Raw genomic sequence first — 26,802 nt, 5'->3', positions numbered from 1 at the left:
TAGGGAAAAATATTGAAACTCCCTCCAAATATTGAAACTCCCATGAACATTCCGTTCCTTTATTGATTTTAAAAAAATTTTTGTAATTTTATTTTGAAAACTTTAGTGGAAAAATCTTTTAAATGCGCGTTATTTTATTAAAAGTGTTTACGGTAGTATTACAAGTCTTTCTCGAACGCCAACCTATTGTACTAAGTTACCCAAATATAATTCTGTTTGGTTATATTGGGGTGACCTTTTTTTGTTGTTTTTCACGAATAAGTGCCTTTTTTTGTGCAATTTAAATATGAAATGCATTTACGTATAAACCTATAATTGGATAATAATTATATATATACTTGAAAGATTAATGTTTATCGTTAAATATTAAAGAATTTGTTTTAAGTAAATAACACTTACAAATAAGTTGAAGGATAATAATGGAGCAATGAAGTAGTAATCAGATCGACCATAATGTGCATTAGCAAAAGATTATCGTTAATCACCTCTCTCCGAATAAATCTTTGTAATGTACAGTTCAAAAATAAAATTAAACAGTAAAAAGTAAAGAAATTTTTTTACAATTGTGAAACTCCTAACTGCATATTCTTACTATAATGTAGTTATGACATATATTTTCCATCTTGAATTGATTAATTAAATCTATAAATTATTTCTATTGCTTTTAGAATTGAAAAAATAATTATGCTTATTTTTCCTGTTTAATATAATGTAGAAAATGTTATTTAATAAAAGAAACGTTATTATCAATATACAGTGTTCCCCAAAAAGAATCATCTAATTTGAATTGTTTATATTTTGAAAAATATTGAATATAAAAACTTAAGATTAATTTTCTATTAAAGGTTTATTCATGACGTTTTTTTACATACCAAGTCATAGATCTCTTGGGATGCACGGCATACGTCCACGCATAGTCAAATTCGTCCCACGCGTTAGCAAATGTTTCCTATTCACTGCTACCACGGCTGTTGTTATGCGATTCCGCAGTTCGACCACTGTAGCTGGAAGGGGAGGCACATAGACGAAATCTTTTACACGCAGTAAGCCCAGTGATGTAAATCTGAATCGTTAGGTTCCATACGGCCGATCCATCGTTGAGGAATCCTATCATTCAAAAATTCTTGAACGTACAGACTCCAGTGAGATGGTGCTCTGTCCTGCTGGAAAATGAAATTTTCCGAATCGGCTTCTAACTGAGGGAAAACCAGTTTTCAAGTATATCTCGATACATTGTTTCCGTAAAAACATTTCCCAAAAAAATTGCATAAAAGTCATTAACTTAGGGAGAGTCTCTCTTGCTGTACAAATTCATGCGGCTTCTCCATACTCCATATTCTGTTTGTGGCGATTTACCTTCCCTTAAAGTAAATGTAAAGTAGCCTCGTCAGTAAACGCTAAGCGTGTTAACAAAAATGTCATCTTGTGTTAAGGACGAGTTCACTAAACTCTTCACGTTGTTATCTCATCTTCTTAAAAAGCATGCAGTAACTGAATCTTGTACGGTTTCATAAGCAAACGTCGACGCAAAACACGCCAGACAGACATTCTGGGAATGTTTAGTTTTCTGCCGGCACAGCGAGTTGATTTTCGGAGGCTACTTGAGAAACTCTTGACAAATATGTTCAGTATCTTTGTCCGACACACGGGGTCGACCACTTGATTTCCTCTTACACAGACAACCCGTGTCTTTAAATTGTCTAAACAACGCCGAATGATCTGAGCGGTAGAAGGTTCAACACCGTATTCACTTCGGAAGTCACGCTGAACAGTAGTTATGGAGTTGCCAACGCGAAGCGTAACACAAAATGACTTCTGTTGTGGAATCGCCATTTTCTCTATCGCTAAAGTAAAAGAATATCTGGTGCTACCTGGCGGAAACTAGGTGAAACTCGAGAGTTCCCTCTTTCTAATTGTTTTTAGCTCGATCAAAACGGATTAAAATAGTTATGAAATTTTAAAATCGGATGATTCTTTCAGGGACACGCTGTATTACCCTAGATTTTTGTAAACTGTTTGTTAACCACGAATAGAGAATTTCTCAATTTCGTTATACTTCCAGAAATTTAACTTTAAGAAGTTAACAAGTTTAACTTCCAGAAATTTGGTTAATTTTTTTTCTTTTTTATAAAATTGAATGAAAGAACACAACTTTTAAACGAATTTTTTTTTTAAACTTTGACATTCCACGTTAGAAATTTTCATTTAATTTGAAAATAAAGATAAAGCTCCAAAAAAATGTTTAGTTTAATTATTGATGGAAACTTCGTTTCTTAACGAATCATGATCAGTAGATACTAAGGAAAAAGTATCGATTGAAACAATTTTGTAAAAAAGGAGTCGTCAATATTTTCTTATTTTATAAGAAATCGTACGAAATAGTTAATATAAAAAATTCTATAATTAAATGGAACTTTTAAATCACAGTACTCGAATATAATCAGATACCGCTACATTTGTAGTAGATACGGAATGGAAAGGAACGCAGGGTAGCGGGAGAATTATGTATCTCCCTACTAATCGTAGAACCTTTTTCTTTCTTTTCCTGTTTAGCCTCCGGGAATTACCGTTCAGATATTACTTCAGAGGATGAATGAGGACGGTATGTATGAATGTAAATAAAGTGTAGTCTTGTACAGTCTTAGTTCGACCATTCCTGAGATGTGTGGTTAATTGAAACCCAACCACAAAGAACACCGGTTGCCACGATGTAGTATTTAAATCCGTATAAAAATAAGTACCTTTATTAGGAGTTGAACGCTGGAACTCGCGACTTCCAAATCAGCTGATTTGGGAAGACGCTTTCACCACTAGACCAACGGGGTGGGTTAATTAATAAGTACTAAATACAAATTACTCTACTGCAATTTGTAGGTTTTTTTTTAATTTGAATTAGTTTTATATTAAATTCTAGTTAGACTTAAATAATTTAGATTCGGGTTACCGAAACTCTGATTAAAAAAATTCTACTGTATTTATTTTAATTATTCTCTTCTCTTTCAATATTCTTTTTAGTTTTTTTTTTAATCATAATTATTGTTGTTACCTTGTTTTAATTTTATTGATCCTGCTGTCTAATTTTTAAATTTTTGGAATTTGTTGCATCTATAGTGTGATTAGCTTAAAGGAAAACCCTGTCAGTAAACTACGTAGTAAAATTTTGCATTTAAAATACAATATAACTGAATTCGTTTAAAGAGATAGAGCCGCATATAAAGCTGTTTAAAATATGTTAGTTATTTTAAAAAATTCTGTGGTATTTTTATAATGTATATTAACTAAAAAGAAAGAATTATGAAGATTTGTGGATATTAAGGAAGAATGTTTAATTAAGTAAAAGCGTAAAATTTTCAGACTACCGACTAAATCAGGTTAATACAGGTTAACTATCTTACTAAATCAGATCAACTACCGGTTAAATCAGGTTAATTCGACTAACCAGGTTAATATTAATGGTATGTAATACGTACAGTGTGATGCTTTAATTTTATTATTACACAGTTATTTTAGTACGGATAAGTATTTTATAAAGCCATGTATGTTATTCAGTAATTTCGTTTCAAGTTTTATATGTTTATTTTATGTAAAAGGTAAACACTCGGGCACTATATGCCATTCAACCAACGGACGTGAATGTGATTAGCGTGGATAATATATGCATATTTCAATTTATGTGAAGTGTATTTTATTATATACTAGATTGAGTAGCTGTATCAATAATGAAAATTCTTTTTTTATTCTTACCGATCATTGGCCATACCAAATAAGGATCTTATTGTAACATATTCTCACGTAACAAAGCTGTCAAGCTGGTATGCAGTTACAGCTTATCCTCGTAATTATTAAGTACTTATATTTACGATTACCTAAACGCATATCGAACGTGTCTCCTTATGTTCTTATCGTGTGTCATGATGATCTAAAAGAACATATGGCTTGTTTGTTTTAACCGATTAATTCTTTATTCTTCGAACTAACAGTAATGTTCTTTTCTTGTATGAATTATTAGTTCAGACAAGTGAAAATCCGCTTTAGTTGAGGCAACGTTTAAATACTGGATTAAAATTTAATAATGCGACAACTACATTTATTCTATGTTGGTAATATATATATATATATGGCTTCACTGTTTTGTTAATGCTAGTGTTGAATGGTTGAATGATTTTTATGTTTCTATCAGTCGTGTAAAGGAGTTGATTTTTGGATTATGTTCTTTTTGCATTGTTGAAAATCGATGACATTTAATATTAAAAAAATTGAAATTTATTTGTTGCTAAATAGATAGATCTTTTATTTTAGAAACAATAGTAATAGCAAAAAGTAGAATGCATGTTTGGAAATAATAAAATTTTTATTAAAAAATAAATTTCCACCTTTTTGTTTTTTATAAAGTTGTGTCTTATTCTAAATTTCTTAGTTAATTAAAATTTCATCTCCCCAGCAATTCTTAAATAACTATCGTTGATGTGACGAAAAGAGTCGAGTTATTGCAATGTAAGTCAATGAAGATTAACCCCACCGGCGTTTGGTCTACTGGTTAATACATCCTCTCAAATCAACTGATTTCGAAGTCGAGAGTTCCAACGTTCAAATCCTAGTAAAAGTAAGTTTCTTTTATACGGATTTGAATACTAGATCATGCATAACGTTGTTCTTTGGTGGTGTGGTTTCAATTAACTACACATTTAAAAAATGGTCGATCTGGGACTTTGCAAGACTACACTTCAAGTAATTCCTGATGGTGATCCCACAGGCTAAACAGGAGAAAAAAATCGATGAAGATTGGCTTCTGCATTATACTAGCGTTTTGTATATGTTGTATTCACTAATATACAAACTAAAAATACTGTACTATATTAGCTACGATGTATTTGTATCGAGTAATCAATCGTAACCTGTTTTACAGCATTTTTTTTTTTTTTAGTTTTTACTTTCCTGTCTAGAGCTATAGCTGTAGAAGGGGAAGTATTGTAATCGGTTCAGTTTGGAAATAAGCGGTTTTCACAGGATCTTGACGTTTTGACACCTTCCTTTCTTTCACCTGTTTGCCAACGGTAATACTTCAGAGAATGAATGAGGATGATATGTATGAGTGTAAAGAAGTGTAGTCTTGTTTCCGCTTTGAAAATTTTCGTGTGTGCGGGTGGGGTTCGGTTTCATACTCTAAATCACCTTATACCTCCAGAATCACTGGACCGATTTTTAGCAAAACTTGTTCAGATTACTTCTATTTATGGAGGAGGAGCGTTGATGGCATTTAATTTTCAACTTAAAACGTCATAGGGATGGGGCTGTAGAGCAAGGTCATTCCCAGTATCTCGATATTTCGCCTAATTAAGGTCTTATGTTTCTTAGGCACATTTGCTACCAATTAAAAAATATTTGCAACAAAATTTTTTTCTAAATCGCACCCCCTTCCAAAAAAATGTTTTTAACTAGTGGCTAAGTGGGTATATTGGGTCAGTAGTAACCCGGTCACCACAAGAAGCGCTAGTGTAGCACTTACGTGCTAAACTAAGTTTGTGTATGCATGTGTAAGCCGCGTGACGGCTTACACATTTACAGGGTTTTTTGTACCGAAGGACTATACAATTGGGAGAGCAAAATTGTAATCGTATTTAATATTTAAAATATTTAAAAAATAATAATTTTATAGGATAATACCCTGTTAGTATAAAAGTATACATAATGGTTTTTTTGTCGTTTATTGTAGAACAAAAAATATAATACAACATTTCTTACTAGTGTTACAATAAATTACCAACAAAGTTTCTTGTGAAATTCAGAAAAAAATTACAGCATTTTGACCTAATCACATCTCATGATAAAATAAGTATTTATAACGTATCACGGAAAGAGTTCATGATAATAGCATTGCCTTACATATTAGTCATTCGCATGTAATAGAGAGGCGTTTTCTTTTATCACCGAACTAGGGATTTCTGTACGTATATTTTGAATTGTTTTATCTCGTACGATAAGCAAAAGTTCTGATAAAAAAGTCTACGACAATGTTTTTCGGAACCTACTTGTTACGTTGTATATTTATATAAATGCTGTTATCAAATAATATCGTTTTACTGGCTAAAAGTATGAATGAAATAAATTCGTTAATAATTTTCACTTCCAGGTAATCTGTTAAAAGTCAGAAAACTCAAATAACTTATTTTACAAAGTTTTCCTAAATTAGAGATAGCAAGTACTATTGCCTGGTTGAATTAATATAAAATTTTCTTTGAATAACATATAGTCAAGGTCCAATGAAAACCTTAAATAATGTATTAGTTTACTGAATACATAAAGTATACTTTTAATTTTAATGAATGGTCTTTACGATAATATATTTTTATGCGATACAAATGTTCCAAGTCTTACTTGAGGGCATTGCCACTAATACACTCGTGCTTCATCTATTTGTTAAACTTATAAAAACGATATGGAAACCACATGACTTGTACGCCTATTAAATTACATATATTTTTTTATCTATTTATATTTTTACTTCCTTGTACAAAGTAAAGGAAGTATTATGATCGCGAAAAATTTCGGTTTTCAGATTTCAACGGAAATATCCATTCGACCATCCCTGAATCCATTCTGACTAGGCTCTCGTGTGACGTCTGTCGTACGCATCTATCTCGTGTAACTCAAAAACGATTAGCCGTAGAATGTCGACATTTTTTTATGTAGGACTGTTGTAGCACCTAGTTGTGCGCATCCCTTTTTGATTGCAATTGACTGGACCAAAAGTGTCCACAATGCTCAAAATCCAAAAAATTGGACTTTTCTTAACTGCAGTAATACGCCTTCATTGAGAGCTTTTCGATATATCATAAGTGGTACTTATTTTCATTGGTTCTAGAGTTATAGCCGAATAAAATTTCAATTAATTAAATTTTTATAGTTGTGAAGTCCTTTTTGAATAATGCTTAGAATAAAGACCACTAATCTTTAATTAAAAAATTAAAATTATTGTATTCGGATTTTTATTCCTTTGAAAAGCAGCATTTTATGTAATACTATTAATTAAAAACGCTTCTTTTTCCTTTTTTATAATGTTTAGAATAGGGACTAATACTTTAGATAGACAGATACGGCAATGCTTTTTCGCTATTGCTAGATTTGAGTATATATAATATAGTAAATGAGCACAGTTGAAAATTTGATAAAACATTAACAAAATGAACTTACAGAACTTCACACTTTAACCTTTCCCTTTTATCCTTTCTCCCTTTTCCCCCTTTTACTTTTCCATTTTTCCCAGTTTCCTTTTCCCTTCCCTCATTCCCTTTCCCTTCCAAAATTTCCCATTTCCATCCTCCGTTCCCTTTCCCCCATCTCACTTCCCTTTATTTCCCCTTTCTATTCCCCCTTTCACTTTTTCTCTTTTCCCCGTTCTCCCATTTTTTTTTCCATTTTACCCTTCTTCCCTTTAACCTTTTTCGATTTTTCCCTTTCTCTCTTTTTCCCCGCGTATAAATCGGTCCAGTAGTTTTTTAGCCTATAACGGACACACATATCGGAAACATTGAAATGTAATCGTAAAATATCTAGTGTAGCGTGTGTTGCTTTTACGTCCAACAGATAACGCTGTTTTTCAAAAAAATAATATTTTTACGTGCCACAGGTGCGACATCTTAGGTACATAAATAGTATGTATATAAAAACCCGCGCGTATTCGAAGGCAACGTTGTGTCAAAATTTCAAAGCAATCGGTGAAAAACTTTTAAGATTTTGAACAAACGAACATATACATTTTATTTTTATATAGATTGGTTGTTGTTAAACAAACATGTATTATTCAAACTGCAATTACTTTTTATGATTCGAGCAAATAAATATTTTATTGAATATTCGTTTGAATAAATATTTTATTGTTTCTTAATTAATAATATAAAAATCTTGGGAACAAATAGATTAGTTATAGCTCTGTATTGTTAGATACTTTCATATGATGTTCATACGTAATATTAAAAAACAAAAATCTGACGTCGTAGTATATTTTTTTAGAGAATTTTTAAAAGCTGCCTTTGAAAACGTCGTACTTTTAGATAGATTAATTACATGTATAGTATTTAGATACTTAGGCCTAAATGTATTAAATTCGTGGCGGTTGCGTAAGTGAATTTAATATACGTTTACCTATTAGTGAGGTATTTAATTACTGGCCGTCCCGATTAGTAGGTTAGTCAGTTTGGTATTTATGTACTTTAATATCAAATAACTTCGCTGTATTCGAGTATTCACTGGCTCCAGTTTCTCCCTTTACCCCTCTTTCATTCCCTCATTTACTCTCACGCGCCATTCCTACATCCGGTTCCGGCGTCTACTATCGTTTCTCGCTGGTTTCTGCTACCGCCGTCGGCGGTTATGGTTTCGACTACGAACGGGCCCCGCATCTGCATGTGGTGTGGTGTAGTGTAGCGCAGCTTGTACACCGTAACTTTCACTCGTATGTATTGCGCTGTAGCCAATATTATTTATTTATATGTAGACTATATTCTTTAAGTTTTTTGACCTTTACGATTTTTTAATTCCGTTATGTTTATTAGTCATGTGTGATTTTTATTTTTATCTGTTTGGCGATATTCTGTACCTAGGTCTGTCTCTGTGTATAAACACCATACAATTTATTATTGATTGTTTTCATTTTTAGCGTTCTTTAATATTTAAAAACTAAACAATTTTCTTCTAACATTATTTATATAGTGTCACTTTTTTATAATACTACTATCCCTGTCGCGGCTTCGCCCGCGCCATTTGGTTACATATGATTAATTGTATGTCGACCAATATTATGTTGTTTTGTTCAAATATGAGCTAAATCGGACCATCACTTTCAAATTGTTCCTTAAAAATAACTCGTCCCAAAATCCCGGTCGAGTTCGTTATAGGCCAAAGTCAGACCATGGTTGTGGAATAGGGGGGTTTTTAAAAAAAATAAAATATCGCTATAATTTTCTTATTAAGTAAAATATCGAATTCGTTTAAAGTTCCTGCTATTCTTTGCATAAGAGCCTAAAACTGATTTAAGTAAGTTTTCTGATATCGCCAACCAATGGTCCAGGGATTGGACAAAACTGGGTTTAGAAGAAAAAAAAATCATACCTCCCTTAGTGAGCACAGAATCGAATCTGTTTAAAGTGGTCATTAATCCTCTAAATATTACCTAAAACTTTTGTCTGTAACAATTTTTGATATGACCAACCCTTACGGCAAGGGATGACCAAATTTTGATAGAATTATAAGATGGGGCTTGTCGTATTATAAACATGTGAAACTTTTTTTCACATGCAACGATTGCCATATTGAGTAAAATTTAAAAGGAAATAATTCTAGGCCGTTTGTGATAACACTGTTAAGAGTAACTATTTTCAAAGAAATATCAGTTAATTTTGTTATATCGTATTTTTTATTAATTTTCCTCTAATAAAATTTATAACAATGAATTTAAGAAAATATTTTAATGATTAACTGATAACTGGTGTAATTATACTCGGAAACTTTAAGCATTTTTTTCAAGAGAATGTTCCTCCTTCCATTTAAAACTGCATTGAACTGATGAATCACTTTATCATTTGCCTAAATTAAGCTTATATATTTGACTTACAAAATATTGTTTTTATCAGAATGGTTAGCGTATTTGTGGCGTGTAAACGTATCAACTTTTATTTTAGATGTTTTCTTAAGTGAATCATGTAAATTCTTAAAAGTGTAACGTACTCCTTCCCTACAAATAAATCATCAAAAAATATAAATTAAATTTTCTTTTGAACACTTTAACATAAAAATAGTACGTACTTCTTTCTGTATTTACTGAAGGTAAATGTATAATCATTTTACATTGTAATATATTTACCCGACTATACATTTATTTTCAAGATTAATTTAAAACCATGTTTATGATTTATTTAATCAATATGATCATGGCGTAGTTTTTACAGAACTCCAAAAAGAGAGTAGTGTATTTAGTATGTATGTATGTATGTTTGTTACGACGTAGCAGCTCAACGGTTGAACCGATTTCGATGTATGACCGCGCGTTGGGATCCTTACGTTATCGGGAAAATCATAGGCTATATAAATTAATGTGTGTGTGTGTGTATTTGTGTATGTATGTGTGTTTAAAGGTTTTTAAAAAATATTTTAAATCTGTCAGATGAATGAATCGTTTTTTAATAATAGACTACTTCTTTTAGCCCCAAGTATATAGTATTGTGATTTTTTTGTACTTTTTTGTATTAGTTGCTAAGTGTTGTTTCTTTTTTTCAAAAAAATTATTTGAAACTGTGAAATATAGTAGGAGTTATAGTACGGAATTAAATTTTGGAAATCCAAACGTTTACAAACGAATCATAGCAGATTTTAGGTAGATTTCATAAGAAAGCTACCTATTGTAATGGGTACCATGATTCGACTTCCGGAAAATTTCGACATATCTTCACGTTTCACATCCCCCAGACCCCAAAACCACAGTCAGTTCAAAAGTTTATATATATATATATATATATATATATATATATATATATATATATATAAATATAAATTTCACTTTCTTGATATACGATAACTGGCGTATTTTTGCGCCAATCTCTTTCAAATTAATACATTAAATACAACGACCCAAAATCTCGGTCGAGTTTGTTAACGGCCAAAATCGGACCATGGGGTTGGAAATGGGGGCTTTTTCGAAGAAAAAATATCGCTATTTAAAGTTCCTACTATTCTTTGGATAATGGCCTAAAACTTATCTAAGTAAAGTTTTTGATATCACCAACCATTGGCCCAGGGGGTGGATGAAATGAGGTTTCCAAGACAAAAAGAATCATACTTCTCTTAATAGGCACAGTATCGAATCGGTTTAAAGTGGTCGTTAGTCCTTTAAACATTACCTAAAAAACTTTTGTCTGAAATAAGTTTTGATATGACCAACCTCTACGGCAAGAGATGATCAAAATGTTACTGGAATTGCAAGAAGATGGGACTTGTCGTATGTTAAATATGTGAAACCTTTTTCACGTGCAACCATTGTCGTATTGAGTACATTTAGCTTTTTTTTAACTTTAAGGTGGAAATCTTTTTTATCCCCTATTTAGCACTGGTGAAATCTTAACTCCCCCTTCCGGCCTGCCGAAAAAGATTTTTTTAAATGTCAACCTTATTTATTTGAATTATCTTTTCCAGAGATTATTTGTTTGAAATAAAATTTTCCCGTAATTTTTAAATTTCAAATCAGGTAATAATTCTTGAACATACTCGAAACTAATTAGCATTATAAAATATATAATATTTTAATAATAATTATGTCGTCATAATTATTCTTAGGGTAAATTATATTCTTAGGGTAGAATTTTCTGCCAAGGTCATCCTAATTTTTATATGGAGTACGATTATCTACCTTTCTTTAGAATAAAGCAGGAAGATTGGGAAGCCAGTCTCAAACGACCCGTAAAATCTGCCCGAAAAATTCCAATGGAAAAACATGAAAATTTTCTCTACATCGTTGAGAACATTCGCCTAGGATTTGACGCCCAACTGAATCTCCAAGGATTTGATGCACGACTGAATGTCTAAATAATAATAGTATTGAACTGTGTTATGCGAAATTATTTGTGTTATTCGATAAACGATATGACCTTATTTTAATTAATAAATTTGTAAATATAAATACATATAAGAATTTCTAAATTTATTAAGTATCAGTATTTTTTAAGAATCTTTATTAAGTATTCGTTTTTGTAACTTGAAAATATTTTTTTGGATTTAGCCTGAAAATATTACGTCTTTCAGTCTGGAATAAACGAAGTCATAGTAAAAATTAAGAAATATAGCGTTTTATGAGATATTTAGTTATTAGTAAGTATTATAAATATTACTTGTATTTAATTTTAAATCGTGTAAATGAATGGTATATTTAATAAAACTGCACTCCTTTGTGTTTGTTAACACTTGCGCTGAATTATCATTGCATAAATGAATATTTATTGCTTAATCATTTTATAGTATCAAAGAATTTTCATTGTGTTATAAATAAAATTTAGAGGATTTTTTTTGTTCTTAACGTAATGTTCTAATAAATTACATTATACTTTATTTCTTTGCTTTGTGGGTGTTTTTAAACTCAGGCCTCATGTATATTGATTTACAGATATATATTTTTTTCTTTCTTTTTTTGTTTTATTGTATCTTTAGAATCCGTCAGTAATACCGCGCACTACGCGTGCTTTTGTCCTTCGTATAATTGAATCGATGTGTAACAACTGGATTGTTAAATAAAAATAAACTCTGTTACTTAGTAAATAAAATCACGGGGTTGGATTTTCAATCAGCAGATTGGAACAGTTTATTCTGTTCTTCGGTGTAAGTAATCCTGATGGGTTGTTTTAGGAAAAGGGTTAATAAAACATTGTTTGAAATGTACTAAATTCAACAAACAAGCAGTGTAAAATTTTAACGAGCTTTTTAAAATGAAAATGTTGGAAATTTCTAAAATAATACCTCTTTTTTTTTACGGCTGTGTTTAGCCGGTTCTCTGTGCGGATTGATGTAAAAACTTGTTATACCCGTAGAAAAAATGTTGCAACTGTGTTTTCGTATTTTATATTTTCTCTACATAAATTTTTAACCTTCTACGGATACCGTTTAGGAAGCTATCCGTAACTTCCTGATATCTTATCCTGTATCTTATGTTTTCTTCTAACGTATTAATTTTTGTATGAAGCTGTTTATTTTAATATATATCCAGTCTTTTGTAATATTATTCACTTCATAAAATTAGGATTACAAGATTTCCCTTCGTTAAGAAACAAATCATAGGGTAATTTTAGCAACTGAAAACCAAAATAATTTTATGAAATAATTTGTATTATTATAATTAATACAGTAATACTGAATTCATTATATTTTTTTATGATTTTAACAAAAAATAAGGAAAAAATTAGAGATTTAGACCTATTTTTTATGACTAATATTACGAAATTAAAAAGTGTGTAGTACGTAGTTTCGTGTTACGTATTTATACATTAGTATATTTTTTTATACTTTATTAATGTAATTTACAACTTCATTTAAAAAAAAAAAATTAATCAAGAATGTTTGGTATAAATTAACAGTTAAGAAAATACATCATAAAAGTTTGTATTCCACAAAGGGTTTCAAAAACTAGATTTTATTTATATTAAGGATCGTGGAACAAAATCAAAAACTTATTAATTTTCCGTTAAATTCCTGTCGTCAGAAATTTAATCGGATTATGATTATCTTAAAATTTTCCTTGCACAAATCATGTATATAAAAATTTGATTTGTTCAGTGAATTTTATATCTCCATGATACAAATGACGTTTTAAACTACCATACGACCTCGATATAGTAATTGTTTTTCATCACAGGAGTTATGTGTAGGTCCTGTTATAATTCATTGTAAAAGTTTGTGAAACTACAGAAGTAAAACATTCAGTCGCATTGGACTAGCAGTTTTTGAGTTATTAATGAAGTAATCGCTCTGTTTGGTGTTGATGAATACATTTTGTCTCAAGTCTGGTTCAACATAAAAGTCCCTTTCTATATATATATTTTTAATAACGCTAATAAATTTTAATAATAGCTAAATTAGGAAACTCCTGATTATTGAAGTAAGTTTTTTTCCCACTCTAACCCCCGGATTCACAAAAAAGCACAGCCTAGGAAGTTGTCTACTCAAACGGGCCTCCCCGTCCGCCGGCCATTGCTGACCTGTCGGCATAGACTTATGGTGGGCAGAGGGGGAGGCCTGTATGAGTAGAGAATCCCTGGAATATGCTTTGCTTTATTGTGGATCCGGCCTGTGGGGGATGGAAAAAAATTGAAGTAAATTAAATGTCCTTAAATTTACGGATATGTTGATGAGTATACAATCAAACTTTCTAAATTATTTAGTGTATATGTAGGTGGAGGGGAGGTTTAATTTTTGTTTTTATTATACACCACAAATTTCAAAACTGATAACGTGCTAAATCGCAAAGAAATTTATTCTTGATTATTGGTTAATCGCTTTTAAACTTTGAAAAATGTTATCATTTAACTATGTAAAAATTTATGAGTTGAATTAATGAACAAAAATTTGTAAAAAAATTGAAGATGTTGTTATGATAGTAGAAGTGTGCTCCCCGATTGCGGAATTAGTACACTCGGCCTCCGTGCGCGAATGGTAGAGTCTCGGCGTTTCATTTGGAGGTACTGGGTTCGAATCCCGGTCAGGCATGGCATTTTCACACGCTGCAAAAATTGTCTTCATTTCATTTTCTGAAGCAATACCGGTGGTCCCGCAGGTTAAAAAAATAAATTTTACTCCCTGATTGCGGAATTAGTACACTGTTGTTACGGAAAATTTTACGATTGGTAATTTTCTTTTTAGTCATCATATCAGTTGAGTTTCTGGATGTTTTGTTTTTGTTTAAATGAATTGCTATTGTAAATAGATTTCAATAAATGAAGGACCTGCCCAATTCGATTGATGTTATTTAAAATGTTCTGTAAGCCTTACTCATCGTTAAATGGACCAATATCTTTTATTCCTGATTAGTTCACATATGATAAAATAATACATTGATTCCAAGAATCGTTTTTGCCATATCTTGTAATATTTCATTATAATAATTCTGATCTTAATCAGAATTTACGCGGAAAGTATAACAAAATTAGTTGAAAAACCTCATGTTAAAAAAAACGTGTGTGTTCCGTATTTCAAAGAGCCTTAGCTCTCACCAGTAAGCATTCTTCCTTTCCTTATTTTATTTTCATCAAAATTAAGTTAAAAAATAAATATATATATTGCCGCATTCCAGAGAATCTTTGTACATTCGATAGTTTTACCTTCTATGTCTATTCTTTTAGTCTCCTTTCATTACTTTTAATTAGTTTTATCCAGCAAGACAAACATGGTTTTTTCCTTTAAATTTCTTACGATTGGATTATTTAATGTGTGCAGTTCTTTTTTGTGGTCTATCCAGTTTTTATGAAAACTAATAAAAATATAAAATAAATTAAAAAAAAGCATTGAAAATAAAAATTGCTATAAAAAGTTAAAAATGGTAATAATTAAATTGATGGTAGTCATACTTTGGCGACGAATGTAAATGTTAAAATTTTAAAACTTATTTATTATTTTAAATTTTAATTTATTTTATTTTTAAAGTCGATTTTATAAAAAAAAGTTATTTACTAACTTTTAAACAAAACTTGTAGAGAATCTAATGGTGTAGTAAGATAAGTTAAATAAAACAAACTAAGGATAAAAAATTCGAATTTTATTTCCTATATTAGTAAATTACTACATTTGTCAGAAAAGTTTTTTATATAATATAAACAAAAATCAAATTCTTTTTTGGAGATGGAAAAATTTGTAAAACCAAAATTTACTGTTAAAATTTACAAAAAATAGAAATTACATAATAATTTTAAAATAAAAATAATTATATTACTTAAATAATAATTTTTTTATTAATGACAGAAATTGTTTAAATTTTATGTGTTGATACCCATTTAACAAAGTTATTGTACGTCAAACATAAAAACGGGTTTTTTACACCAGATTTATTGGTTTACACCCCAGATTTCTCAAAAACTTTTGCATAGTTCTGGTACTTATTTTCTTCGAGTTTTCAGATCAAAAATACATAAGAAATCACTAATTATACTTCTCCTTAATTAACGAGGTAAAAATTTCAGTACGACCTCATTTCACGAGGGTACTGAAAAACCCGACCCAAATCTTCTCACAAACAAAGCATTTTAGGACATAGGTTTATATGAACTTTTTCCATTATTTTCACAAGTAGAATAGGTTATGAAAGTTCCGGAAGAACTTTGTGATACGTTCTATAAATTTGTATAGGTTTCTTCTTTATACTAATATTGCTGTTTGGTTAACAATAGTGACTATTAAAATTAATTTTTAAGTTTGTAAGAAAAAAAAATACGCATACAAATAGGCGAGTAGAGATGGATCACAAATAATGTTACAGCTAATTGTTATGTTTCCTTTCTATCGACATTGCTATATTTGGTGTGACTGAATGAACTTAGTTAAAATTTCAAGTCAGTTTTCGTCCAAAGACTGTTTCTTTGTTTATTTTTTAAAAAGCACTAATTTATAAAATGGTAGCTCTTATAGGCAAGTTGTTGTAAAAAATAACGTATTTATTTAAATTTTCGTGATTTTGGAATCCACTGCCTTACCGAGTGGTTTTTTATCGTTAAAAACACCACGTTAGAAGTAGGTAGAAATTAGGTTTCGTAACGAATTTAACTAATGTTTCTCGGGACTATAGTTCTTTATACGAGAGAAATTTTTTTTAACTATCACGACTTAAATGTTTAACTGGTATATTATTTATTGCAATTTTATGGAAAGTTAACATTAAAAAATTGAGGTGACATGGTCGCCCACGTGGAGAGTACGTCATCGATGACTCATCACGCCTTAGCTTGTTACCTCACTGCACTGTTGCAGCCAAACCACACCTGTCTTTATATTAAATATATATTCTCTTGTGTTTCTATTTCGTTTTATAACCGGCAATCTGGTAGTAGTATTCTAGTCCTGCTGTGTGTTCATCTTTTTATTCTTAATTTTTTTTAAAATATGTAATTTATATCGTACCGTTTTTGTTTTTACATTTTTTTTGGGTCTGTTTAATTTTAAATTAAAATGTTTATTTTAAATTATTTTTGAAGCTAAGTTAGAATATTCATGTTACTTCACCTAAAGGAATTGAAATTTTTTTTACGCAATTCATAATTTCAGTAAAACCTTAGTTCACAGTATTTTAATATATTCAGAGTATTATGTACGTAATGGACAATTATAATCAATAAATATTTTTAAAAAAGAGAAAATTATTATGGGCTAAGAAAGTATAGTTTTTAAGTCTTTATTATTTTTAAAAAAATGTTGAATCTAAAATAAAAACGATTATTAATAAAAAAAAACTAATTTAAAATGAATTGAGGTGTTTAAAAAATATCACCAGATTATAAAAATACTTTTAAATTGATAATTAAAATTGTTATTTATTCCATTGAAAAGTTCACTAGCAACAAATTTTGAGAAAAATTTTTTATGTATTACATGCTGATATGGTATTGTTTAAGGAAAAGGTTTTTAGGGAATTTGTAAAAAACATATAGAACGAAAATAGCGTTTTGTGTATAATTAAACTTCTGACGCATTTTGACATTGTTAATTTATTAATTAGGTAAAAGTAATAATGCTTTCCTTATCCTAGGAGTCTAGCTTCCTTTTCCGATACGATTAATATTACAGTCTATGACGAATTACTTCCTTGTGATAATAGAAATGACTGCAACTGACATTCAGTTCTTGTATTAGAATTATTCTTTAGAACCAGATGTGGTCATTCACTCACTGTTACTAACACACATCTCCCACTCCCCTCTCTCGCTCCTTACGTTTTGTCCTTCAAATATTATATTTTATAAAAAGTAATCCCAATCGGCTGCAAATGACGCTTTATTCTTCAATATTAACCCGCTACATATTTCTTTTTAATATGAAATAAAATCTTGTATGAGCATCGATTGAAGATTAAAATCAAAATAAAAAGTTATGTATTTTTGCCCGAGTGGTATAATTTATTACCTATTGACCTTGGGAAGAGCGAAACGAGATCAGTTTATTTCTTAAATTTTGCTAAATAGTTATATTTATAATTTTCCCTTGAAATTTTTTTGAGTTTTTGATAAAAAAATTTTATCGAAAAATGTCACCTAATTTTTTTATTATAAATTACTTGGAATTCTTTTTTTTCGTAATACTATGATTTAGATTAATGAGCGTAAAAGTTTTCTTAATTTCAGTCAGTTTTTATGAGATTTTTTCCGTTTTTAAGAAAGCTTTTTATCGAGTGCGGTTTTTATTTCAATTTTTCTTTGTAAGAAAAAAAGAAAGATTTTTTTTGTTTATATAAAAGTATAATTCAAATTGCCTCGCGCGTTTACCGATTCTTTTGGAAATTATTTCGTTCTGTGCACACCAAAGCTTCTAAAATTAGGTATTCTGTGTTGTTGATAATATATTTCTGATTAAACCATTTATTACAAGACTCCCAAAAAGGAGAGTGTTAAGTATTTTAGGGTTTATGTTTATATTTTTTGTTTCACCGTAGTAGCTCAACGATTGAACCGATTTAGATGTATGACCCCACGTTGGAATCCTTACGTTACCGGGTGTGCGATAGGCTATATAAATATATATATATACATACTGCTCGTATATACAAATACAAAATATATGAAGAATGTGGTCGAGAAACCTCTTTCCCCGAGCAACAGAAGAGACCAAGTCACCTTAACTCGGATAAGGATTGGACACACCAGGCTTACCCACGCTCATCTATTTGGCTCTCTTCAGTAGATTCCGTGCATCATCTGCTCTTTGGTTGCCCAATCTTTGGAACCATCCTACAAAATTTAGACCTGGTTTTAGATTTTAAATTTCTACTAAACCAGAAAGAAGGTATAAAACATCAGTTTCGGTTCTAGTGGAATAAAGATTACAATTTAGTGATCTTTGTCTGATTTATGTATTTTAGCTTGTATTTGTTGTTGTTAGTTGTCTGTGTTTATTCTTTATTGCTTCTGTTTCTTTATTGGTTTTTTTTGTTCATGATTTTTGTTGTTTTATGTAACAATTTTCTTTTTCCTGTTTAGCTTCCGGTAATTACCGTTCAGATAATACTTCAAAGGATGAATGAGGATGATATGTATAAGTGTAAATAATATGTAGTCTTGTCCAGTCTCAGTTCGACCATTCCTGAGATGTGTGGTTAATTGAAAACCCAACCACCAAAGAACACCGGTATCCACGATCTAGTATTCAAATCCATGTAAAAGTAACTGATTTTACTAGGACTTGAACGCTGGAACTCTCGACTTCCAAATCAGCTGATTTGGGAACACGCGTTCACCACTAGACCAATCCGGTGGGTTTGTTTATGTAACACTACATATAGTGTTAATTTAGTCGCTAATGACTGTAATTGTTGATGCGACTGTAAAAAAAATAAATAAAAAAAATATATATATATAAAATTATGGAAATACGATATAAAAATAATTAAATTTTCCTTTTGTACAAAATTTTCACCACTATGATCTTTAATTATTCTATATTAAAGAGCAGTGTTTGTCAAAAAAATTTTTGGCAGTCCTGTTTTTTAATTTATAATAAACTCTTGTGTTGTGTGATATGTCATTTTTTATTTTAATTTGATTTTATAGAAATTTTTGATAAAGAAAAAGAAATAAAGGTATTTTCGTACGCTGACGTGGAATATGTATTTGGCGATTTCAAAATTTTCAGATATCCTCGTTTATAAAATAATATTCTCCCAATTATTTCAGCTGTGACCTTTACCATTCCCTTTTCTATAAAAATTAGACTTACCTAATACTAATAGTACATCCAAAAACGAACCTTTGATTTTCCAATTTCTACATAAGCAGCACGAATTAACCTGATAAGCTAAACGAATCTAGTTTGATGTGGTTTTCTATCGATATGAAGTTGTGTAACGTTTGCTACGAAGTTGTTTTTTTGTACACAATCAACCGATTTTCATTTCACATTGATTAAAAAGTACATATATATAAAACACTGAAAGAATTTAAAGGAAATTCTATTATCTTATAGTTGTATTTTCATAATTTTTCTTTAAAATAAGCCAATCAAATCAGGAAAATATGAACGTAAGCAATATGTTTTTTTTTTCAACGGATTAATTTCAAACGCTAATATAACACGTTTGCAAGCATAATAAGAAATTGCTTGAATCGTTTAATATTGAACTAAATATAGTAATAAGTACTAAACATAGTAATTTTGTATACTATAAACATAACTTTGTAATGTATTTGTACATTTAAACGATATGTATGTCACTTAAAATTGCTGTCATATCCTTACTCTAATTGCGATAAATGGATCCAACATGATTCATTTTAAAATAATTTTTATAGCATTTAAATAACGGCTAAAATATATTTTTATAAAAAAAAATCTAAATAGTAAAATTGTTTTCAAATTGAAAGGTTTTAGCAAATGTAATTAATATCAAAACGTTTCAGAAAGATTGTCACGTATATATTTAATAAATCAAGTACAGATATTAATTATTATTAATCAGTTACCAATGAAAAGTTTAGTTAAAACTTTCCCGAACGAACATCATTATTATTATTATTATTATTATTATTATTATTATTATTATTATTATTATTATTATATAAAGGTTACTATCTATAACTTCTACTTAACTCAAATTATTACATATTAAATGTTTGTGTAATATATTTAAGAATTATTGGTTTGATTTCATATATTATATTTATCAGAGTGTCATGATACCAAAGAAAGCAGGAGCAGATAAATGTGAAGAATAGAGAACAGTTAGTTACCTAGTGGTCCACGTAAAATCTTAACTAAAATTCTATATAGAAGAATTGAGAGGAGAGTGGAAGAAGTGTTAGGAGAAGGGACAAGGGAAGCAATTTTAGGCCTCAGATTAATAGCAGAAGGAAGATTAAAGAAAAACAAACCAATATACTTGGTATTTATAGACCTAGAAATAGGTCTATAAATAAATATATGGACCTAGAAATAGGATATTTAAAAGGCTTTCGATAACGTAGACTGGAATAAAATGTTCAGCATTTTAAATAAATTTGGGTTCAAATACAGAGATAGAAGAACAATTGCTAACATTTACAGAAACCAAATAGCAACAGTAATAATTGAAGAACATAAGAGAGAAGACGTAATAAAAAAGGGAGTCCGACAAGTATGTTCCCTATCCCCGTTACATTTTAATCTTTACATGGAACCAGCAGTTAATGATTTTAACGAACAATTTAGATTTGGAGTAATAGTACAAGGTGAAAAGATAAAGATGATACGAATTGCTGACGATATAGTAATTTTAGCTGATAGTAAAAAAGATTTAGAAAAAACAATGAACGGCATGAATGAAGTCCTACGCAAGAACTACCGCATGAAAATAGACAAAAGCAAAACGAAAGTAATGAAATGTAATAGAAATAACAAAGATGGACCACTGAATGTGAAAATAGGGGAGAAAAGATTATGGAGGTAGAAGAATTTAGTTATTTGGGAAGGAGAATTACTAAAGATGGACGAAGCAGGAGCGATATAAAATGCCGAATAGCACAGGCGAAACTTGCCTTCAGTCAGAAATATAATTTTTTTACATCAAAAATTAATTTGAACGTCCGGAAAAGATTTTTGAAAGTATATGTTTGGAGTATAGCTTTATATGGAAGTGAAACTTGGACGATCGGAGTACCTGAGAAGAAAAGATTAGAACCTTTTGAAATGTGGCACTACAAGAGTGTTAAAAATCAGATGGGTGGATAAAGTGCCAAAGAAGAGTTATTGCGGCAAATTGATCAAGAAACAAACATTTGTAAAAATATTGTTAAAAGAAGAGACAGACTTATAAGCCACATATTAAGACATCCTGGAATAGTCGCTTTAATATTAGAAGGACAGGTAGAAGGAAAAAATTGTGCAGGCAGGCAACGTTTGGAATATGTAAAACAAATTGTTAGGGATGTAGTAAGTAGGGAGTATACTGAAATGAAACGACTAGTAGTAAATAGGGAATCTTGGAGAGCTGCATCAAACCAGTCAAACGATTGGACAAAAAAAAATTAACCATAATTTATAGTCTTATATGATGTTGATTTCTTTTCAGTATGTGTTACTGTTAAGAAGTTACACATTTTTATAGTTTTAAATTAAAAATAAAAATTTTAATCTGCAGATGGCGCAAATGAGTTTTTTATCGTTTTAATAAATCTCCGTTTCGTTCTAGTAAAGCTGAGTTAATATAATATAATCTGTTTATCTTCTGTTTTGATGGTTTTTTGGTATATATGCACATTTTTAAAATTTTTTTCGATTGTTAAAAAGTTATCTTATCGGCCATTTTGAGGTCCTTTTCAGGTCTTACACCTCATTTACCAATTCTTATTTTTTATCGGCAAAATTGATATTGATAAAAAAATTGATAATTCGACAAAATTTATAATTATATATTATGAATTTTAAACCTTACATTAGTGCTTTTGAACCAACGATAGCTTACACCATTATTGCGTAATGATTATTACAAAATATTAATTTGGCGACCATTTTGAGGTGAACCCGATGGCCGACCGCAGTCATTCGTGTATTTTTGTAAACCTCTAATGACGCTTAATTCGAATCCGAAATAAAAATTGTTCACACTTATACATACTGAATTCAGTAACGATCTTGCTCGTTCGTTGAAGGTGTTTAATACTTTTTTTTTTTAATTTTTAACAATAATACTGTAAAATTTTGGTTTATTTGGTCTTATTTTTTTTTTTTTAAGAAGACGAACATAAAAATACATTATAAGCTATTGATTATGATTTTCATTTTATGTAACTAGTTTTTATGTGTAACTCACAGTTTCTGAAGAAAATCGTAAAAAGGCTTTTATCGTAAACGGATGAAATTTATCAAAGATTTTACTTAAAGAAGAAAAAAAAACCATTATACCTTCGTAAATTTTTATCATGCATTAAAGGTAATTTTACAAGGGTAACCAAAGGCCTCTTGCCTTTTTTTCGGTTCTAATCTGAATATTTTTTAGATTCTAAAATTGCAAAAATAAAACTCTATTTTACCTCCTTCGTCCCTAGACTAATGTTTAAACATTATACTGATTCATGGGGTACTTAATAAGTATTGCATGACTTTCTGACCAAAATCATAATAGGCTTAAAATGTTTACTTACAATGCTACGTTTTTTCCGGTATAGACATTCAGAACTGGCTCTATAGCACGGGGTACTCAAAGGCATCCAATTTGTGATTGTGTTACAGAGATATGCTATAGTACAAAAAGGTATTTCGTATCGCATGATTTTTTTCTAATATTTTTTTTTTTAATTAATTTGTTTTCTTTGTTAATTACAGTTTTACCTTTCTTAGCTTCATTCTGTTATTATATGTTGACGCGTTTCGGAACCACTCCATTGTCAAAACTTACTGTAATGGTACTTTAAATTTTTTTTTAATTTCATACAGCGTTTAACCATATTTGACATCATGTCTTATCTGGCCTTCTTGTTGGTTTGTTATTGACGTTTATACCTATCTTTTAATTTTATTTATCTATTTACTGTTTTTGAGGTTCTTAAAAAGGACATCTGCTTGATTGTTGATCTCTTTATTTATGATCGTTTTATTGTTGCATTTTAATTTTGTTTTTGATTTTTAATTAATTAATTAATTAATTCACAGATGTGTTAAAAGAAAGAAGAATGAACGTTTTAGAAAATATAAAAATCTTTAAATTAAAAAAATTGATAATAAAACAATCATAAATGAAAAGATCAATAATCAAGCGGATGAATGTCCTTTTCAAGAACCTCAATTATTGAAAAAAGGAATAGAATAATAAAATTAAAAGATAAGTATAACCATTAATAACAAATAAACAAGAAGAAGGCCATATAAGGTGTGACGTTCAATAAAGGAGGGGCGTTGACTGTAAACGCTATATAAAGATTAACAGAAATTAAAAACTACCAGTACAATAAGTTTTTGCTGGAGTTGTTCCGAAACGCGTCAACTTGTGGTAAAAGAATAAAGCTAAGAAAGGTAAGTACTCAACATAGAATATAGTGATCTTAGCAGAAAAGATAATAGTAATTATTATTACTTTAATAACAATTAATTTATTCTTTTGTTTTTTGTTTCATAGTTTGAATGTAGTTGTACTTAGATTTTGCACTAAACATTAAAAAAAATAATAAGCGTTGTGTTCCTTTAAAAAAAATTTTTTTTTGTTCCAGGTAAGGACCAATACGATTATTTCCTGAAAACTTCACTAGTTTTATAAAGGCTTATATTTCGACTCAAAAGTTTCTTCATGGTTGTGACAATTTATTTTTCTACGGAGAACCTTACCTGGTAATATAATATATTTCTTATATAAAATGATGGTTTACTGTTTTCTTTATTTTAATTTTTATTGCCATATTTTTAATTTAGCTATTCGTGTAAATTGTTGTATGATTTATTGTTTATTTTTTATTGATCACTTTTTTCCACTTTCTGTGGAAGAAATTATTTTATTTTAATCATGAAATTTTGTTAAATATACTGACATTGTTACTGTGCGAGTGCGGGTATGTTTTAACAGAATATGTACATCACGTACTGTTTAATTTAGTTCGTCGTAAAAAATATATCTCTTAATTACACACAGTCATTCAAATATTTCTCTCTCGCTCGCGTGCCTCTTTCTCGTTCGTTCTTCTCCCTCAGTAACACTAACGCACTCTACAGTTTAATAGTTCACTTATGTCTCTTGAACTTCAGGTGTATTACATCCGTTAATAATTAACAGAATGAGAAATGGAATGCAAAACAAGCTAATGTATCATGGAACAGTTCTCACATTTGTTAATAATTTTAAGAATATAAAAACGGGTAATCTGTTTATTTTTTATAATTAGTTATTAGGTTGATTTTAAGCGATGTCTCGAATTTTGTTGAATAATCATGACGCCAAACGCTTTTCCAAATTTTATGAAATTTTTTTTATTAGTTTCCTTGTTATTATGCGGAACGACCTATTTTTAACGAATTTTCTTAAAATTTTCCGTTCCAGAATAGCAGTTGCGATTTCTCATTAGAACGGGTGGTAGAAAGATACGGTGGAGGAAATGTTTCCGTCGCCAAGCCATCGCTGCTGCAGATGACTTACCTTTTCCAATTTTTATTTCATCGTTTACACATTAAATACATTACATTTCCACGTTTTACTAGAACTTTGAGTAGCATTAGTTTCTTGAGGCCGTTATCTTTTTACTGTACAGCATCATGCTTTTTTCAGTACACTTAAATATGTAATCTTCGTCTGTTTGCGGTAAATTTATATTTTATTGTTTTCCCTTTATACAATTTATATTAAGAAATAAAGAATTTGATTAGTTGAAATTATTTTTCTACAAGGGGAGATTTTAGTAAAAGCTGTACTTCTTTCTGTTTTCCAACCAATCACTAAAAAAATTCCATTTTTTACTTATTTTAAATTTAGCTGTAAAACTCAATTATTTTTTTCTTTCATTACAAAATGAGCAAAGTCTATTGGTAATAGAATTAGTTTTCTGAAACAGTTTTGTCGTCAGTTATTTTATTTTTTGTTTTACTAATTAAAGACCAAAATTAATTAGTCTTCTTTTACAGTTTGCCTTTTGCACTTCTATGCAAAATATTTCTGACAGTTTGTAAGTGAAAATTGAACAGATGCAGTTTCTTATAAAGAAAAATTTATTCCAAACATTTGTTTTCTTCGATCCATCTTTAAACCCTTTTTAGGTAGATTTCATTAGCCGGCCTGCGTGGCGCGAGTGGTATCGTCTCGGCCTTACACCGGGAGGTCCTGGGTTCGAATCCTGGTCAGAGATGGCATTTTTCACATACACTACAGAAGGTTCATCACATCCTCTGCGGAATGAATTGCTTGACTGCGGACCTTAAAAAATAAAGTAGATTTCATAAGAAAGCTACCTATCGTAACGGGTACCAAGATTCGACTTTGTTCGCGTTTTACATCCTCCAGACCCCAAAACTATCGTAAGTCCAAAAGAGTATATATATATATATATATATATATCACTTTCTTCATATACGATAACTGGCGTAATTTTGCGTCAATCAGTTTCAAATTGATACATAAATTACGACCCAAAATCTCGGTCCATTTATTTAACGGGCAAAATCGGGTCGTGGGGGTGGAAATGGGGATGCTTTTTCGAAAAAACAAAATATCGCTATAACTTTCTTATTAAGCAAAATATCGAATTCGTTTAATGTTTCTACTATTCTTTGGATAATTTCGTAAAACTTATTTCTGTAGTGTTTTGATATAACTCATTTTTCCATCACCTGAGCATTGGCCGGTGGTGGAAAAAATGAGGTTTAGAAGACAGAAAAAAAATTATACCTTCCTTAATAGGCACAGCATTGAATCGGTTTAAAGTGATAGTCCTCATCCTAAAACTTATGTTTGAAACAATTTTTGATATGACCAGCCAGGCCTTACAGCAAGGGATGTCCAAAATAGTAAGGAATTGTAAGAAGATGGGGCTTGTTGTGTGTTAAAAATATGAAACTTTTATCACGTGCAACCGTTGTCGTATTTACTAAATTTGAAGTTTTTCTTAACTTTAAGGTGAAAATCTTTTTTATCCCCTACTTAGCACCGGTGAAATCTACCTCCACCTTCTGGCGTGCCAAAAGGGATTTTTTTACGTGCCGCTATCAACCTATATGCTTTTTAATATTCTTTCAATATCAAAATCTCTATTCTCCTTTTTTTTTCTTCCGAATTATCCGAAACATAATTCATTGCTAAAACCTCTTCATTATATAGAAATAATTTCTATAAATTTCTTTCTTATTTCGTAAATATTATGTTATATAAATTAAATTTTTTGGGATTACAAAAAGATAAACAGTTTGTAAGATTTTTATCGCCTGAAAATGGAAAAAAATAATGAAGGTAGCAAAATAATTTTTCATTGAAAAAGTTCCCAATTTTGCTGGTATTTTTCAAACAAAATACATTGTATAATAAAGATTAAGTTTATACTAAATTTTTCCCAACGTGTGTGCATTTATGATAAAACAATTTAAGGTGATTGAAGTGTATCCCCAAACAACAAAAAAAGTTATGTTAAC

The 26,802-nt window shown here is 29.9% G+C and overlaps 1 protein-coding gene across 15 annotated transcripts in view; it reads left to right on the top strand.

The window, feature by feature from the left end:
- The window catches only part of mbl (splicing regulator muscleblind), a 734,546-nt gene that overhangs the window by 153,688 nt on the left and 554,056 nt on the right, over positions 1 to 26,802 (top strand). For 14 of the 15 annotated variants that reach the window (XR_012755086.1, XM_075355747.1, XM_075355740.1 and 11 more), the window contains one exon: positions 23,907 to 24,024. The exons of the other annotated variant lie outside the window; for it this stretch is intronic. The gene's annotated coding sequence lies outside the window, so the exon portion shown is untranslated. Of the gene's footprint in view, positions 1 to 23,906; positions 24,025 to 26,802 lie in introns of those variants that run through there. 15 annotated transcript variants of the gene reach the window in all.

The sequence above is a fragment of the Lycorma delicatula genome, chromosome 2 (genome assembly GCF_047948215.1).
Source record: "Lycorma delicatula isolate Av1 chromosome 2, ASM4794821v1, whole genome shotgun sequence".
Lineage (NCBI taxonomy): Eukaryota > Metazoa > Arthropoda > Insecta > Hemiptera > Fulgoridae > Lycorma > Lycorma delicatula.
The sequence above is the reverse complement of the archived record's forward strand: the minus strand, read 5'-3'. Positions and strand labels throughout refer to the sequence as shown.